The following is a 16,000-nucleotide window of genomic DNA, read 5'->3' as shown; positions in this document are numbered from 1 at the left end:
TAAGCAAAAGTCTAATGGGGATTCTAGGGCAGGCTCACATATCTGATGTAAGTGCGGCCACTTACTCTTTTTTTCCCTTCTATCACTTGTCTGGAATGTAGATGTGGTGACTGGAGTGACACTACCCATCTTACAACCATGAAGCAGGTGCCAAAAAAAAAAAAAAAAAAATGGTGGAGTCCTTGGCCCTGATGTTTTTGAGTCATGGACCTAGCAACTATAAACTTCTGTGTGAGTGTGTGTGTAATTTCTAATTGTAAAGAATAGCTGGGTTGTTTTGTTATTAGCAGTTAATCCAGTCCAAACTGATGCAAGGGCCCAAGAGTGTGAAGGTTCATATCTGAAACTAAGATGTGAGAGACAGGTTGAACAAAAGAATATCCTAACAGAGTAAACAGACGGAGTACTTCCTGAGCACCTAGGCACCCAGGAGAGTGCTTATTAGTTTGCTTATCCAGGAATTGCCAGCCTGGATGTTCTGAGCGCTGTGGCTGTTGTAGACATAGAATGAAGAAAATCCCATTTAGGGTAACTTGGATAAATCTCCTAAAGAGATAAATAAAAGAATAAAGACAACTGGGGTCTTAGGGCCTGGACAGATACTTTCTTGCCTTCCATGGGAAAAGAGAATCTGCTTCTATAGTCAGAAAATTTAGGGCTGGAAATTGTCAAGAATAGTCTGAACTCAGGTTGGAAGTCAGAGATGCAAGAATGAAGAGGAAAGAGATAAATTTATGAGTAATATGGTATAGTAAACATTGAAATGAAATATGAAAATAAAATAACAATAATATGTAGAATAGAAATACATGATAATGACAGCATATATGTGATGAGACAATAGAAGAAAATCCTTCTGATGTCCAAGAATGGGACTCCTACTCCAGTTACATTGTAACGAAACTGCAGAAAACGGAGAAGAAGTCTTAAAAGAAGCCTTTGGATGATTAGGGGAAGTTCTCCTTTATTGAAGAATCCTAGATAATAAGTGCAAACAGAAGGGTTGAAAAGAAAATTACCATTTTGCAACTCCCTAATGAAATAACGCATCTAGTTAACAAGCATCGGTGACACTGAAAAATAAAATCAGATGAGAACTTGATGGAGAACTTGATGATGGATCAGTAAGGCTGAAACACCTGAACCCAGAAATCAACCTTAATACCACTAAAGGTCAGACAACCAGACAGCATCTGGCTCCTAGTGAGATGCTCTAGGAAATACATCGAGGTCACTTAGAAACCATCCTGTCTTCCTCCCATTCCCTTGCCCCAACAAGATACTAAAATCCTAATCTCAGCAAGCCTCTAGGTCCTACTACCAACTGACAGGAAGTATAGAGGAGAGGGAAATGAGACAATTGGCCCAATACAGAATGCAGGAAAATTCTACAAGAAAAATGATCTCATACATTCCTGGGAGTCCCAGCAGAAAACAGATGGCACAATTCAAATTAGGTTAATTTGAGAAGAGTTAACGAAAGGACTGTTTTCAAAAAAACATTTGGGTGGAATGTAGGGGAGCCACCAGAGGAAAAATAGTTGCAGAGAACCCTGGAGCCAATTATAGCTCAAGAGACATTCTCTCTGGGCTGGAGATGTGGCTCAAGCGGTAGCACGCTCGCCTGGCATGCGTGCGGCCCAGGTTCGATCCTCAGCACCACATACAAACAAAGATGTTGTGTCCACCGAAAACTAAAAAAATAAAAATAAATAAAAAAAAGAGACATTCTCTCTCTATGGACAAAAGGAGGAGGAAAGGAAACCTCTACTGTAATGAGGGTACACAGGGAGAAAGGGAGGGTAAGGAAGAAAAGGAGACAGGAGAAGGCAGACTTTGTGGAGAGGATCTCATTACAGGGCTGCAATCATCCACTGAAGGACAACAAGGTAGTCAATAAATATTGCACACTGTCCCACTATTTGGAATAAAATAGAAAGAGAGAAACAAAAATTTAATTTATATACAAAAAAATTAAGAACGTCTTCGTTTTAACTAAAAGTATTTCAGCGTGAAATTGAGTATGGTTATGTGATGTACTTAAATCCAGGACTAACACTATAGGTACTACCTGCTGTTCCTTTGTGTCCAATCCTGGCTTTTCATCTACTCTCCACCTATTAGACACTGTGTCTGAAAATGATGGATCTGGTCCTGGGGTTAACCTGATTGAAACCTTTCAGTTGCCCTTTCAGTAGAGATTTCCAGGCTGACTCATAAGGCACTTCATAATCTAGCCCTTTCTTGCCTAGCCAGTTCTTCTTGCTTAGAGTGGCATTACACTTGCCACGATGGACATCCTTGGAATGCTACTAGTTTTTTTCCTAGTGGACATTCACCTGTTATCTGTAAGTTGTCAGTTGCAGAAATCAAAATCCACTCTTACTTGTATTAAGCAGAAAGGGATTTATTTCTTACAACATATTAAATGGCTTCAGAGCTGCAGACAGTTCTAACCACCCATGTCATCTTTACAGAGAAAAGGAAGAGGGGCTGGGGTTGTGGCTCAGTGGTAGAGCACTTGCCTAGTATGTGTGAAGCATTGGGTTTGATTTCAACACCACATAAAAATAAATAAATAAAGATATTGTGTTCATCTACAACTGAAAAAAAAAGGGAGAGTAAAACACCCTGAATGCCCCTTATGTGTTCCCCAAAACCTAGCCAAAATAAGGGAATGATGAGAGAAAACCTGGTCCAAAATGTCCAGATACATATTATCGTTTTTTGTCCACATTTTTATTGGTGCATTATAGTTGTACATATGGTGACATTAATCACTTTTCATACATTCACACAATATAAAAATAAAATTTGGCCAATATCATTCCCCAGTATTTCCCATTTTTCTACCCTCCTCCCTTGCCCTGGCCTGTTTCCTCATCTCCCTTCAATTTTCATGAGATTCCTCCAACTTTATTTCCCTTTTTCTTCTCTAGCTTTCACATATGAGAGAGAGACACAATTCCTGACCTTCTGAGTTTGGCTTATTTTGCTTAACATAATGTTCTCAAGTTCTATCCTTTTTCCTGCAAATGACATAATTGCATTCTTCTTTATGGCTGAGTAAAACTCCACTGTGTATATCTACCACATTTTCTTTATCCATTCATCCATTGATGGACACCTAAACAAGTTCCAGAGTCCGGTTATTGTGAACTGTGCTGTTATACACATGGGTATGCATATATCGCTATAGTACAATGACTTTAATTCGTTAGAATAAACACCAAAGAGTGGGTCATATGGTGGCTCCATTCCTAGTCTTTTGGGAATACTCCATACTGATTTCCATAATGGCTGTGCTAATTTACAATCCCACCAACAGTGTAAAAGTGTTCCCTTTTCTCCACATCCTCTCCAGCATTTATTATTATATGTATTCTTGATGGCTGCCATTCTGACTGGTATGGGATGACATCTCATTGTAGTTTTGATTTATATTTCCCTAATTGCTAATGATGTTGAACATTTTTTCCTTTTGGGAGGAGGGCATTTGTATTTCTTCTTTTGAGAAGTATCTGTTGAATTTATTTGTCCATTTATTAATTTGATTATTTGGTTTTGGTTTTTGGTGTTATGTGTTTTTTTTTTTTTTTGTTCCTTATATATTCTAGATATTAATCCTCTGTCAAACGAGTAGCTATCCAAGATTTTTCTCCCAATAGGTTCTTTCTTCACATTCTGAATTGTTTTCTTTGCCGTGAAGAAGCTTTTTAATTTGATACCATCCCATTTATTAACTCTTGCCATTATTCTCTAAACTTTAGGGGCTCTATTGAGAAAGTCATTGCCTGTGTCTATAATACTGAGAGTTGACCCTTCATTTTTTTCTAGGAGTTGCATAGTTTCTGGTCTAATTCCTAGGTCTTTGGTCCATTTTGAGTTGATTTTTGTTCAGGGTGAGAGATAAAGTTCTGGTTTTACTCTTTTACTTATGGATAACCAGTTTTCTGAGAACCATTTTGTTAAATAGGCTATCTTTTCTCCAATGTATATTTTTGGCACCTTTGTCAAGGATCAGATTACTACAGATACACAGTATCTTGAAGGACACTGACTTTCTTGTATGCTTACTAAGAACTAGGGCAAATGTTATTGTTTAGATGTGAAATGTCCCCCAAAAGCTCATGTATGAGACAATGCAAGAAGGTTTAGAGGTGAAATGTTTGGGTTATAAGAGTCTTAACCCAATCAGTGAATTAATTCCCTAATAGGGATTAACTGAGTGGGTAACTGTAGGCAGGCAGTAAGGTATGGTTGGAGGAAGTGGGTTCTGGGGGGGTGCCTTTGGGGTTTATATTTTATCTTTGCTGAACAGAGATCTCTCTCTGCTTCCTGATAGAATGTTCCAGATGCTCTCCTCTGCCCCATTCTTCTGCCATGATGTTCTGTCTCACCTAGGGCCCCGAGGAATGGAGCTGGCTATCTATGGACCGAGAGTTCTGAAACCATGAGCCCCCAAATAAACTTTTCCTGCTTAAAAGTGTTTTTGTCAGGTCTTTGGGTCACAACAATGAAAAGGCTGACTAAAACAGGAAGTTAGTGTTATCTGTAGAAAGCTTCTTTCTTACATGTTCACCAGGACAGTTGCTCCTTGGGATGCTGGTCTTACAAGAAAACAAGTTAATGTGCTGATGTCACTGCTTCTGCAGCCCAACATATAAAATCCCTTTTTTAGAGGCCACTGGCACAGAACTGAGGAAAGAATATGTGTCACTCATCCAGCCAGCTGATACTGAACAAAATACCGTGAGGGAGAGGAGGCACTGCCTGGTGAAGTACCATGAGGGATGGAAGTGCTACCGTTCAGCCTGTTGCTGTCACCACAGAGTCACTGATCTCTTGTAAGCTTTCCCCAGTAAGTCATGTCTTGCACACCATTCTGGACACTTTTTTTTTTTTTGATTGTTCAGCAACCTGCCCCACTTCCCTGATACAATTAGACTGTGAATGTGACACAACCAAAGGGGTTTTTGTCTTTTCTGCCACCATGGAGCTGACAGCCAGAGTGTGAAGCTGCCTACAATTGCTGTCTGACAGGATCAGGAAATTACCCAAATCAGCAAACAACCATAACCTAGAGGCTATAATGACCAGGAAGCTACCACAACCAAGAGGAGCCTCAGGAAGGCCAGACCTCCACCCATGCAGTGCTTCTTGGCCAGCAAAAGCCACAGAAGGAGGAGGTAAGGTAACTTGGTCACTCCCATCTTCCAAATCCTGCAGGAGTGCACCTGATGGGTGGAGGTCACTCACCAGAGTTTGTACTACAAACTAGCTTTCCAGGCTAGACAACCTTGAAGTAGGCTAGAGTAGATATCAGTGCCAATGGACCACACCTGCCATAGCCTGAAACACTGTTCTTCCTCTTCTCTTGGCCAGGTAGTGCTCTTCCTTAGGTCTTGGGTTAGATTTCTCTTGCTGAAGAAGGTATTCCCTGACCTTCATTCTGCTCAGAGTGCTACATCATCCCCAGTCCTAGCTGAGAACACCCACCATATCACTCTATGATTTCCATTATAATAGACTCACCATTCTCCAAGACTTTGGTCCTTCTTCCCTGCTAAGCTCCATGAGGGCAGGGACTATATCTATCTTGTATCTTCAATTCCCTGAGTGGTGCATGGAACAATGGGGTCTCTTTATGTGGAATGAATGTGTTGAATGAATACATTAATGCACAAATGAGAGAATGGGGACAAGTATCTTGGGAACAGCATGAAATAAGGCAATATAGATAATCAGTTGGAGGAAAGCTCCTCTGATATGGGAGATAATTGCAATCTTCATTATTTATTTTGCAGAATAGCTACCCAACATTGCTGACAGATCTTAACATAATCTGGAAGAGCCCATCACATTCTAAGAAGTGAATGAAAAAGTGAAAAGAAGACTTTCCTCAGCAGGCTGATAGGAAAGTTCACTTTTTAGCTGAACAGAATTTCCACTCATTGCTCCCTGTCTCCAATCAGGAGCAACACTTCAGGGGGTACTTGACCCCAGGAGTTCAGGAATCACCACAGCCCAGGCATGTTCAGAGCAGATTGAATACAGAGAAGGATTCTTCAGATTCTGAACAGCTCTTGCAAGGGTCTGATTTGAATACAAACTCAATTCTCCAAGGATCTCACCTGAGAACCTGTAATCTTTTACCTCTCCAAAGAAAGAGCCTAACTAGCACACATATGTCTGGCACCATAATGCTTAGACATAGGCACAAAACCGGGATGACTGAAACTCCTTTTCTCTAAATGGAAGGAGTGGTGACACAGGAGGGACCTTGAACCAAGGTCTTGTCTCAAATGAACTTATTCTGGAGCTCCAGCCTCTCTACTCCTTTCCGTAGTCAACTGACTTCACAATTAAAGTGTCAGCGTACTGAGTTCAGAGTCAGCTAAGAGGGGACAAAACCAGAGGGAGAAGCTATGTTAATCACAGAAAAAAACAAAACAAAACAAAAAACAACAATATCTGCTGTGGGGCTTGGTTGTAAGACCTGCTGTCTAGGGTCATACTTAACCCCCAAATATATTACCACAGTCAACAAAACTAAAGTAAGCAAGGCCACATAGAAATGATGTAGACAGCCACAGTAAGAATGTGTGTATTTGTTTGTGTTTATGCATATATATATGAAAATGGAATATATTGATTTATTAAACCTCAGTGGTGTTCCTGGGATACAAGATGTAAGGGTCTACTTGTACCTCATGATGGATCCATTCGTCCCAAATCCACCTCATCTATCAGTTGTCTTCTTTTCCTAACAAATATAGGAGACCTTTTATTTTCCCTTTTGGCATTCCATCTTTCTTTGTTCCTATTTTCTTGGTTTAGAATAGCCACGAAGAAGCAGAGCTCTGAGGTCAGACTTTCTCGGTTTAAATCCTAATCCCACCACTCGCTGCCATGTGACCCAGGAAAATTAACTTCAGTTTTCCTTGTCTCAGCTTCTACTCTATGAAATCAAGATTAAAATATCTGTAATCGAATGGAAGTATTGTGGGAATTAAATGCAGTAATCCATATAGCACTTAAAGCATTGTGTGGTGTATTATAACTCCTCAATGATAGCTGTTATTCTTCTTAATTATTGTTATTAATATCCATTTGTAGCACACTTACTATTCAAAAGCATTGATTGCTTGAGTTTTATGTAGTAAGTCAAATTTATGGTTTAAATGACAACCAGATCAAAATTATTTCTTTCCTGCTTTCCATTCTAGGGTTTTAGATACAGCAAGTGAGCATAGGTTGTTTTCAGGATAAGCAAGAAAGAAATTGAATTCACCAATGTCCAATTTTCCAGAAAAAGGAAATACAACATTAAGTAGGTTATCCTGAGCAACAAGCAAAAATCCCACACATGCTAGCTTAAGTTAAGAGCAAACAATTAGTTCACATAGCAGCTGTCCAACAGCAGGGCAGTCTGCAGGGCTGACTTATTCGGTGATTCCTCTGTGTCTTTGTGGCCCTAGGTTCTTTCCATCTCTCCCCTGTGCCCTCAGTAGCACCAGCCTCTTCCTAAGTCTGGGTTCCCTGGTGTTCAGATGACAATTGCCAATGGCAATTGGGACACACTTGTCTCCTTTCACAGCCATTTAAGGAGAGAAAGAGGTTAGAAAGAGCTTTACTGGAATCTTGGGGAGCCTCTCCTCCTGCTTCATGGGCACATATTGCCTCAAGCTTCCCCAGATCTACCTGAGACAGCCTCTGGAAAGGAGAAGCAATCAGTGGGAGTAGAATGGGAGTTGGAGACTCAGCTCTGATGGTCTCTCTGGGATCACATGCCAAGGCTTCCGAATGGAGCAGAGGCTTTCCAGCTTTGACGTTCCTTGAGTGTCAACAAATGGGGCTGTTCATTTATTTTCTGATACACAGCAAACAAACTGTGGCTTGCAGATGCCAATATTTCACTCTATGTAACAATTCATGGATTGTGAAGTCATGCAGGGCTCTGCTGGGAAATACTTCAGCTGGGGTTACACGGTAGTGTTACACGGTAGTGTTCCGCTGACAGCGAGGCTGGTCTGTTATCCTATCACTGTTATCCTATCATTGAGGATCCTGTCCTGTGATCACTTACATGCTTGGCACCCTGGTGGAAACAGCAAAGGCTGAATTCAGCTGGCCAACTGTCCCTCTCCATGGACTTCTTCAGCAGGGTAGTGGACTTACCACACAAGGGCTATCTGCCACCCACCTGTAAGCAACAGAAAAGTTGCAAAATAAAAGACAATGTCAAATGATTTGAAATGTCAGTGCATATAATTAGCATGAAGCCAGAGGAATGCAATTTTTAATAATAATTTGTTTTTCTCCATACCCACTAAATAGAGATGTCCATAATTTTTGAAAAACTATTCTGAAGAGGAACAGCTTTGTCGAAGCATCCAGGATGCCAATGTCACTGGCTAAGAGTAAGTTGTGGGGCTCTTTCCCTCTCCTCACCCTGCTGGGTCTGGGGCACTATAACTTCTCTCCAGTAGCCTCCAATCTGATCTGCCTGCCTCTAGTCTCACCTCTTTCCATTCACCTTCCATGTGTTTTCCAGTGGCTGGAATGTTACCTCATTCATTCCCCACGTTGGTTTCCTCATTAATGGTGTAGGACTTTTCTGAAACACAAATCTACTCAGACCATACCTTTGTCTAAAGTCAATATTGGTTCTCTCTTGCTAGTCTGATAAAATGATGGCTCTTCAATATGGTCCCCAAGTTTCTTCACAAGTTGTTCCTGTCCTGGGTCAAATCCCCCAATCATCACTGAAGTTTAAGCTCCAAGAAGACAGCGATCATATGTCCCTTGTATATTGCTTTATCTCTAGCACCAAAACTGGGTCTGGTACATAGTAGATTCAGGTATTTGTGGAAGGAAGGGAAGGAAGGAGGAAGTGTGGAACACAAAGAGGGAAAGAAGATAGTTTTTTTTTTTTTTTCCTTTTGGTACTAAGGATTGGACCTAGGGCCTTATACATACTAGGCAAGCTTTCTACCAGAGAGCTACACCCTGGGTCCTTTTTATTATATTTCGAGACAGGGAATGCTAAATTGTTAAGGTTGGCCTCAAACTTGCAATTCTCCTACCTCAGCCTCCTGAGTAGCTGAGATTACAGGTATGCTCCACCATGCTAGGCTAGGAAGTTTGTTTTTATATTTCACCTATCACAGTGTTCATTTCCAGTTTAATGTCTAAGACCTAAAGGGTTAACAAACATACCATGTCCACTTCTCCTAGCACCGTGCTTGACATAAAGTCAGTGCTGGAAATAGATCAGTAAAACAAATGAGTTCATTAATAACAACATGATATGTGCTGAAGCCACAAACATAAGAGGGGTGAAAGCTTGAAGGGAAAGCCAGCTGGCCCTCTGGAGACAGGGGTTAGAAATGGGAAGTGGGCAGGACATGAGCGAGTCCTTGGAGGATGATGGCTCATGGCTTCTCTGAATCCGAGGGCGAAATGCCTTGCTCAGTCCTTATATCCCTTTCGTGTATCTTAGTTCTCTTATTCGGCACAAGTAACAACCATGCTAGTATTTTTCCAAGAGAGCAAATTCTCTGAAGCGGTTGCGTTGCCTCAGCCTCCTGGAATGTGACCTCATTCCTTCCCCACATTGGTCCCCTCATTAATCAGCCTGCCCAGTCCTGCTCCATCAGGCAGCCTGCCAGGTGTGTACCTGCTGTGGGGACTCCCAGCCCAGGGGCTGAGGCAGTGTTTGCTGGTTAAATGCACAGACTTGGAGATGAACACACCAAAGTTTGGACCCTAAATTCATCTCTTACCAGAAATATAATCTCGTTTATACTTACCTGTTACTTATGCTGTTAGTTACTTACCTGTCTGAGACTTGACCTCATCATCTGTAAAGTGGAGATAATAATAGCACCTAATTCATAGTGTATTTATGAGGTTACATTAGATAATCTGTAACCTACTCCACAGAGTTCAATAAATATTGAGTATTATTTTTCTATTTGAGGACTTTTCTTGCCCTTGGCAGGTTATGGATTTCCCTGGGATGGAGCAGGGATGGAAGGAGAGAAAGCGAGAGGAATCTAGCATGGACTGGATATATGTGTGGATCAGACACTGTCTGTCATGTCCACGAGAGTCATGTCCCCTAACCTATGCAACAAGCCTCAGCTGTTGTGTATAACATTAGCCCCATTTTCAGTGCAATAAATGCAGATGGTAGGACAGACAAACCTGAATTGGAATCCAAGCTCTGAAACTCTTGCTGTCTGACTTTGGGGAAGGCCTTTCCCTGCCTAAGCCTGTTTCCATTAGGTGAGGCAGCACCTACTGACAACACTGTGTGGACTGCATGACCTAATACCATGTAAAAGGGCTTAGCCAGGTAATGCTCAGTAAATGTGAATTTATTCATTCCCAAGTGGACAGCTGGTTGAAAGCAGGAACTGAATGGAGAGGGGGAGAATATGGGGGTATGCAGGAGAAGCATTCCTGAGCATCAGGATGCTACAAGGGACACTTTTTTTTTTTTTTTTTACACTTGCCGCCAAGGACCTCCCCTTTAGGCTGGCAGAAAGACTCAGGTGACTAACTGCCTCCCTCTCTGACCTTTCTGGGCCCAGGGTATGGGAGGGGATGGTCATGATAGAGCAGGAAAGAGTCCAAACAGAAGTTCTAAAGGTCAGCACACCTGGGTTTTAGTTCTGGACCTACCATTTACCATTCATGTGACTTTAGACAAGTCCTCCTGATCTTCATAAGCCTCATTTCCCCATCTAAAATGGTGATAATGCCATGTGTCTCTGGTTGTCTGCTCTTGTGTAATCAACCACACCAAATCTTAATGGCTTGCAGCAACACTTATGACCTCCTAGTGTTGTGTTCAAAACACAAATGGGGTTCAGCTGGGTGGCTCTTGCTTGGGGTCTCATGCATTTGCAGTCAGATGGTGGCTAGGACTAAAGTCATCTGAAGGTGTGATGGAACAAGATATCCAAGTGACATTTTCAGCTCACATGCCTGGCACCTGGGCTGGGTGGAATGAAACAGCCAGAGGTTGGTTGAGCACCTCCTGGGCCATGGGTCTCTCCACTTAGCTAGCTGAGATACAGAGCACAGTGGTCTTGGGGTAGTGACTTCTCATGTGACAGCTGGCTTCCCGTAGAGCAAGAATGCCAGGAGATCAAGGCAGAAACAAGACCAAGCCTTGGCAGTCCCTCTGTGTCACTTCTGCTGCATCCTATTGATTATGGGTGGGACATGGGGCCAGGTGGTTTCAAGTGAAAGAAATAGGAGAATGACAAATATTTGCCACCAGGTCTAATCCGCCACACCACATATCCCATGTACCTCACAGGGTCATTGTAAAGATGAGGAAAGCTGACCTGGGTGAAGGCCCTTAGTATAAGTCACTAAAGGGACATAAGGTTATCTTTCCAAGTCCATCCTCTCCTCTCTGCCCTAAATTAGACACAGGTCCTTTCTTTCTTGCACAGAGCAGTCTCTCTGCCTCCTGTATCTCCCCATCAGCTATGTCCTTCACGAATGCCACTCTGCGTCTGTTCCCTAGTGGAAAACTTCTATAGCTCCCAAGGCCCTTCATGACGAGACTGTCACTGACCTGTGCAGGATGGACTGCCTGCATACTCCTGACCCCAGGCACGGGATTCCATTCCACCCTCAAGGCCTTTGTCCACACTGTTCCTTTTGCCCAGAGCTGCTCTCTCTCTTCACCTCTGGTTAACTTGCCTTCATATTTTAAGATTCCCTGCAAACACGTCTTCTCCGGGTAGCCTTTCTCAATTCTTGCGCTCCACTATCACCACCCCACACACATCTGTTGGATTCAAGTTCCTCTCCTATGGGCTCCCAGAAATCCTGTACTTACTGCAGACTGGCCTTCTTGCCATTCCTCAAACAGGCCAGGCACAGTCCTGACTCAGGGCCTCTGCCCACGTGCTTCCTGCCGCCTGTGGAGCTCATCTAATGAATATTCATGACTTCAGGTCTCTGTTCAGACCTCACCTCCTCAGAAAGGCCATTTGACCGCCAATCTACAGCAGCACACTCTCCCTCATTCTCTTCTCTTAATCCACTCATTTCCCCTCAAAGCTTACCATCTGTCACAGTGCCTACACAGTGCTGTGCTGCAAGAGCCAATTGTGTGAACCCCTCCCAAATAGAAAACCAGTTAGGTTTTCCAAATCCATGCCATGTTGTTACCTTGAAACTGGCCACATGGATAATATTTATTCAAAGTCACCCAAAGGTTTTCTCTCTCTCTCTCTCTCTTTCTCATATATAAACAACTGCCTGAACACGACTGTGTCTATGTTGTTTTTTTTTTAACTACTTATCTCCTCCCCAGGTTATAATTTCCATAAAGGCACAGACTTTATTGATGCTGTATTTCTGGGCATCTAGTGCAGTACTTCACACCAAGTATATGCTCAATGGTATATGCTCAATGAGCAAGAAGAGGCAGGGGAGGTTATGTGATTTACTGAGGTCATTTCCTTGAATTAATGAACAAATGCACAAACCAACAAGTGAATAACAATGATTGTAACTGAATTGTAAGTTGAGCTCCTTGAAGGCAGACCTTGGTTCCTTCTTCATCTTTCACATCCAGCACAGAACTGGTAATGTTGATAAACAGGCAAATATACTCAGCAAGGGCTGTATCCAAGGCGATCCAGCTGCATCTGATGACAATAAACCCTGGACTGGCAACTCCTGGGGTATTTCCAATATGTGGCAAAGACAGAAACCTGAATAACTGCAGGCAGGGAATAGGCACTGGCCTGGAAGGCAGAAGCTTGGGTTTCTAGTCCCAGTGTGGCTCTGATCGCTATAGGACCTTGGGCAAATCACTTCTCCAACATGGGTCTTAGTTTTCCCATTTGTAATATGAGGCAATTGGATCAATGATGGTTGAGTTTGTGTCTGGGGCTGCCTGACAGAGTTTGTGTCTGAAGTGGGTAGGTGTGGGCAGGAGGAAGCTGACCTGGCCTCCTCCAGGTGCAAGAGGCAGGACATTCTCAGCACCCCACAGATGAAAGATAGCAGGGTGCTCCAGAGCCTGCAACACTGGTTGTGTGGGATGGGTCCCTTTCTCCTCCCATCTCTCTCTTCTGCCCAGAACTAAGGCCTGTGATCCCCTTCCAACTCTTCCCCCACCTTGACTTGCCACCTGCTTGAGGCTTCTCTGAAAATAATTAGAGCTTAGCCTGCTTTACCTCCTCAAGCTGGACATGGATGGGAAGGCCCTGAACAGGGAGAGGCAGGGAGGTACTGTATACTTTGGTAATCCTTGCTTATTATTTAACAAACAGGTTGGCTAAGTTGTTTGACATACACCTTGTTTCCTGTTGTTATTTATACTTCAGGGATTATAAGCATTTCATAGCAGTCAAAAGAGCCCTAGTTTGCATAACAGAAATTAGTATTTATTGAGCACTTACTGTGTGCTGTTCTAAGCTAAAGGTTGGCAAATTACAGACCATTGGCTAAATTCTGTTTTTGTATGGAACATGGGCTAATAATGGGTTTTCATGTTGTTAAATAATCATATATACATTTATATATATATTTTTTTATCCAATAAATATATATATTTATATATATTTATCCAACAAAGCCTAAACTATTTAGCCTTTTACAAAAACATCTGATAATCCTTGCTCTAAGTGTTTAACATGGACTAGCTCCTCATTCTTCAATGACCCTATGAAGTAAGTTACTGTTATCAAAATTTTACAAATGAGCAAGAAGAGGCAGAGGAGGTTATGTAATTTACTGAGGTCAGATAACTAGTAAATGGAGAAAACAGGATATAAGGAACTCAAAAGCCAGCTGCTTTTTTTAAGGGGATAGGTATGTTAATTACCCTGATTTGATCACTGCACAACGTACACGTGAGTTTAAATCACACTGTTTTCCACAGATTCATACAATTATCATATGTCAATCCAAAAATTAAAATCAGTCAGATGTGGTAGCGAATGCCTGAAATCCCAGTGACTTGGGAGGCTGAGGCAGGAAGATCATAAGTTTGAGGCCAGCCTCAGCAACTTAGTGAGAATCCCAGAAACTTAGTGAGAGACCCTGTCTCAAAATAAAAAATAAAAAAGGGCTGTGGATGTGGCTCAGTGGTTAAGCACCCCTGGGTTCAATCCCTGGTACCAAAATAAAATTAAAAATTTTAAAAAGTATTTTTCCATAAACATAAAACATAATATAAATCCTCTATTTTAAGTTTAATGCTATAATGCAGGGTTCTTATCTGTAGTACATTGATATCTATTTGTCTGAAATGCTTTGTCCAATATTATTTGAAGTAAGAGACTGGACGACCAAGAGACCATCCAAGTCCTATTTAATCTAGAGGGTGAGACCATCCAAATCCCCTTTCCTTCTTTTCCCCTTGTGCTTTCATTTCAGTCCTGCCCCTCTGAGTAGATGAATAAAGAACCTGTGAATAAAGAATCTGTATAATAAAGAACTCATTCTAGATTCCCCCCCCTGAAACTGCAGTTTTTTACCTACTGTAGAAAGCCCTCTGGTCAACCTCGGGATGCTGCACTGTCTTGTTTTTTCTGTTTTCACTTTAGCTCCGGAGAACCTATTTAATGGGCATCATTCTCAAAATATTACAAACTCCTTAAGAAACCACCTATGTGTCCTGGGACCTGGCACTATGTCTGGCACAAAGTAGTTACTCCCAAAATGTGGGGTGAAGGCATGGGTTGTAGTCAAAATAAGAAAAATGGTAAGAAGGAGTTGGAAGCATTTAGAAGTATCACTGCTTTAGTTCAGTAGTGCCCCCACCACCACCATTCATGTTTGCCCAGAATCTCAGAAGGTGACTTATTTGAAAATAGGGTCTTTATAGATATAATTAGTTAAGGATTTTGAGGTGAAATAATCCTGGATGTAGGTTTTACCCTAAAGCCAATGACTGATATCTGTTAGGGAAAATAGAGAGAAAGTGAAGACAGAAGACAAAGGGAAGATTGCTGTGAGAAGATGGAAGGAGAGATTGGAGTCACGTGGCCAGAAACCAAGGACACCAAAAACCATCGGAAACTGGAAGAATTAAGAAACGATGCTCTTCGAGAGTCTGGGGAGGGTGCATGGCCCTGCGGATACCTTGGCTGGACTTCTGGTCTCCAGAACTATGAGAAGAATTTCTGTTACATTAAGTCATGTACTTTGTGGCAATTTCAGTCTAGGAAACTAATGCATCACCATTTGGATGGCAGCTGTGATTTTAGGTGATTACAAAAAGACAACAAACTCCTAGATTCCCAAAGAACTACAAAAAAGAACGTGTTGGACTGAGTTCATGTATAATGTCCCACACAAAGTCATACACATAATTTTATACATATATATCATTGTTAAAATCATTTCCCCATTTGATAAATGAAGACATTAAGGTTGAGAGACTTTAAATAACTAGTGTCAATGAAATGTAATAGGCCAAATATGATGGTGTATGCCTATAATCCCAGCTACTTGGGAGGCTGAGGCAGGAGGATTGCAAGTTCAAGGCCAGCCTGGGCAACTTAGGAATACCCTGTCTCAAAATAAAATGAAAAGGGCTGGGGAATATAGTTCAGTGGTTGCACACTCCTGTATTCAATCCTCAATACTGAGTATTAAGACCAAACTGCCTTGTGTTTTCGATAACAGGCTGGCTGTGTGACCTTGAATGAGTCATTTCACTGATCCTATTAAACTCCATCAGAGATTCTAATGGAAGTATCACTACTTTAGTTCAGTAGTGCCCCCACCACCACCATTCATGTATGGTGAAGGAGAAGGGAGAAGGGGTTCTTCAAATGAATAAACTTCAGGGGCTCTGTGACTCTCCCACTGGAAACTGTACAAACAATAGTGTGTTTGGGCAAAATTGCACTAATTTTGGAAATGATCCACCACCTTCCTTGGAAATAGACCCCATGACTCCTACATATTAGCTCTGTGGGGCTTGCTTTCTCGGAGGTCCTTTCCAGCA

Source organism: Marmota monax, unplaced genomic scaffold (genome assembly GCF_021218885.2).
Source record: "Marmota monax isolate L192 unplaced genomic scaffold, Marmota_monax_Labrador192_F-V1.1 WCK01_AAM20220418_F8-fsc00023, whole genome shotgun sequence".
In the NCBI taxonomy this organism is placed as follows: Eukaryota; Metazoa; Chordata; class Mammalia; order Rodentia; family Sciuridae; genus Marmota; species Marmota monax.
This window is presented reverse-complemented; position numbering follows the sequence as displayed.